Source organism: Pteropus alecto, unplaced genomic scaffold (genome assembly GCF_000325575.1).
Source record: "Pteropus alecto unplaced genomic scaffold, ASM32557v1 scaffold359, whole genome shotgun sequence".
NCBI classification, from domain to species: domain Eukaryota; kingdom Metazoa; phylum Chordata; class Mammalia; order Chiroptera; family Pteropodidae; genus Pteropus; species Pteropus alecto.
In genome coordinates, this window is record NW_006443119.1 from 2529236 (window position 1) to 2533122 (window position 3887).

General features: G+C 45.7%; 1 non-coding gene across 1 annotated transcript; it reads right to left on the bottom strand.

The window, feature by feature from the left end:
* Positions 1-1203: 1203 nt before the first annotated feature.
* Positions 1204-1322, bottom strand: LOC112471853. Its single transcript, XR_003043445.1, has one exon. It is a non-coding gene; the product is annotated as a 5S ribosomal RNA (ribosomal RNA).
* Between the last annotated feature and the right edge of the window lie 2565 nt (positions 1323-3887).

Here is a 3887-nt window from a genome sequence, read left to right on the forward strand (position 1 = left end):
TGGCTGGCCTTCCTTCTGGCAGCTTCCTCTCTGTGCCTCATGTAGCAGCAGCTCGAACAAGACCACAACCTCACTTGTCTCTGTGACTTCCAGGAACAATATCTTCTACATCCCTACAGAAAAGAGACATCTGTCATGAGGGGAAGGATTAAACACACTTGCTGCCTCCTTACCACAGAGTATTCCTGAGCTTGTGAAAGGGTGATGAGCACTTATACGTGGGGACAAGGAAGAGTTTAGGCACCCAGGGTCTGGTCTACCAGAACAAAGAAATCTTTGCCCAGAAATAACTCCCCACCACTTAGAACAGTTTCCTACTTTGAGACTCAGTGTTTTCCAAGGCTTCAAAAGTTCTAGAACCAATTCTTGGTTAAGGCTTCAGCTTAAATTTTGAGGGCTCCCACACCCCAGAAATCTCCTCAAGGAAGAAAACTTTCCCAAGTTCGAAGCAATCTGGCTCTGGGAGAGGCGAAGGATAAATTAGCTCTGCTCGCTCCTCCAAATGCTGAGTCTTCTCCCAGTTGCTAAAAAATAGCACAATAACGATAAAAACAAGAAGATGAGATGAGATAAAAGAATGTAATATAAAAATTATAAAGGACAAAATAGAGATAAGGAATGATCAAGATAAGTAAAAGAACTAAAGGACTAACAGATTAAAAGGATAAAAGAGAAAAATATAATCAACAACTTATAAGATTAGGAGCTGCGGTTATAAAAACAAAGGTTTACGATGTTCAAATAGACTGAGGCAACTGGCAGTCTCAGGGACGGCAGCAGCCAGCACCTCCGGGTCTTCCCCACCTCTCAGAGTCAGGGTTTGAGCCCGGACTTAGCCGGCTCCAACCTTCCTGCTAAACCACGTGTCACTGCTTAAACACGGGACTTTTGTTTCTGATTTTGGCTGATATCTGTAGGGTGGTATCCAATTCATCTTTCTGCTAAGATTTCCCAAAGCAAATTGGACTAATAAAGTACAGGTACATAATGCCTAGCTCTCAATTCTGAAATCTAAAAGCCCTGAAAGCCAAAAATGTTGTCAGCCCTTATTTGGAGATATAACCTGATCTGGCCTGTACTCGTTTGGCGGCAAAACCTGACCTGACCTGGAGTGAAGCTATTTATAGGATGAACACTTGTGCATTTCCTTGCAGAAACGTTGATATGTTTGATTACAGGGTTCTTTTTTTTTTTTTTTCCTAACACCTACAGCACCTGGTCTTCCTAGGTGGTCTCCCATCCAAGTACTAACCAGGCCTGACCCCGCTTAGCTTCCGAGATCAGACGGGATTGGGTGTGTTCAGGGTGGCATGGCCGTAAGATTACAGGGTTCTAACACAGACCCACATAGGGAGCTGCATGCACCTTAATCATCTCTCTAAAATTCTGAAACATATCTGGTCCCAAGTTTTCAAATAAGAGATTGTTGACCTGAATTATGATCCTCTACCAGATATAAAAATGGATGTAAAAGTCGTAGCACATTCACATAGTGGAATATTATACAGCAATGACAATGACTTATCTCCACTACATATAGCAAAATGTCAAGAGAAAGAAGCCAGACACAAAAGCACACTGTTGAGAGGCTCCAGACCAACTTGCTTTTGTTTGTTCATCTCTTAAAATCTATATATAAAATTCAAACACAAGAAAACTAATCAAGCGAATGTCTTTCATCAAATATAGGCCGCCTCGGAGAACGCACTGCTGACCCCGATGCTTACAGCTCTGTGGCCGGTGGAAGGCCAGGGTGCCGTGCTCCCTCCCTTTCTGCCTCCCTCGCTCCGCCTTTGTTTTCAGCTCCTCTTTGCTTTCCGCGGGTGGAGTGGCTCATGGGATGGTGGCAATCTTGTCTTTTTATGCTTTTGTCCCATCTCCATTTGGGGTCTTCTCCACCCTCTCCCTGGCCGCTCGCATGGGCGTTTCATCTTCCTTCATGCCCTCTCCTTCTTGGCTGCCTGGCTGCCGATCCCCATGCGGCCTGCTCTCTTCCTGTGCTTGTGTCTCCACTGTCTGATCCTTGGGATTGGCTGGTTTTAGGCTTTTGTTTGGGCCGCAGGGCTTTCTCTCTGCTTCTGCCTCTCTCTCCCACCACCCTCCCTTCCTTCCCCCTCTTCTCGATGTCCTTTGTGGGACGTGCACTTTTATCTCTCTTTGATTTGCTCTCTCCTCTTTGTAGAGGGAGAATGAAAGGCTTGCTAATTGTAGCAGGAGGGCAGTGACTCCCAGTTCCCCTTCCCAGAGTCTTCCCCACCAGGCTGAGCAGGAAGAGAAATGAGGGCAATTCAGACTCCCACCTGTCCCGCAGTCAGCTCCAGACCTCTCTTCCCCATGGGCAGCCCGGGGCCCCTCACCGCTTGTCCGTTTCGGTATTCACTGCACACGGATCTGTGCCAGCCATCATGCCAGCTGCTGGGTACAGAGCAGTGAACAGGAGAGATGTGCCATCTATAAAGTCACAAGTCATAGCAATAAAGTGGCCCAGGGCTGTGAGAGAGAAATTGCAATAATGTCTCCAGCTGAGGGACCACACTCAGAATGGGGGTGGGGCCATCAATGAGAAACTGATGCCTAAACTGGGAAATCGATCAGGGGAGAGGAGGGAAGGAAGCCTACCCCTAAACGAGAGCATTCCGTCTCATGGGGGAGAGAGCAGGGCATAAAATTCATGACATAAATTTATGAAGCATAACTGCTGGGGGCCAGTTGATGGAGTCTTGAAAGGAGCTTGGAATTTTTCGTAAGAATGCAGGGAAGTCACAGAAATGTTTCAGAAGGGGATGTGACAGATCATATTTGTGTTTCGGGTAGTGTGGAGAATAGACTAGAATAGAGCAAGACTGGAGGAAGGGTTATGACATGTGTCTGCTTCCTATTGCAGATATAACAAATTATCACAAATTTGGTGGCCTAAAACAATATAAATGTATTACCTTACAGTTCTAGAGGTCAAAAGTCCAAAGTTGGATTCACTGGGCTGAAGTTAAGATGTTGGCAGGACTGGCTCCTTCTGGAGGTTTGAGTGGAAAATCTATTTCCTTGTCTTTTCCAGCTTCCAGAGGCCACCTGCATTCTTTGGGTCATGGCCCCACCCTTCATCTTCAAAGGGCATCACATCGATCTCTGCTTCCATCATCACATCCTTTGTCTATATCTGACCTTCCTGCCTCAGCTCATAAGGACCTTTGTGACTACACTGGGTCTAGTCAGATAATCCAGGATAATCTTCTCATCTCAAGGTTTTTAACTAAGTCACAAATGGCAAAATCCCTTTGCCACGAAAGGTGGCACATTCACAAATTCTGGGAGTTAGGACATGGACATATTTAAGGGCCATTGTCCTGCCCACCATGGGATGCTATTATGGTATTTCAGGCAGAACATAATGATAGCTTAACTGAGTAGTAGCAGTGAAGATGGAGCCAAGGGGATAGATTTGAGATGATTTTAGGAAGCTGACTGATAGGTCGTGGGAGGTGAGGGAGAGGGATGAGCAGGGATCATTTCAAGCTTTCAGGATCCAGTAACTGACCAGATAGGAATATCACTTACAAGAGAGAGACTAGAGAAAAACTGGAAGTGGGGAGTCCAAAACAGGGGGAGAAGAGTTTGAGCTATCTCTGAGACACCCAAAAAGAAATGCCCAGAGGACAAGTGGGTATGTATCTGGAGTCCAGGAGAAAGGTCTGAGAGGGTGATATGAGTTAGAGTAGAGGTCAGAAAATTATAGCCAGCAGGTTGGCAGCCTGTTTTGCAAATAAGTATTATCAACACATTCATCTATGCATTGTCTATGGCTCCTTCTGCACTACAGCGCAGAGTAGAATATTTGCACTAGAGATCATTTGTCCCACAAAGCCATGTGGCCCTTTCTCAAAACATAT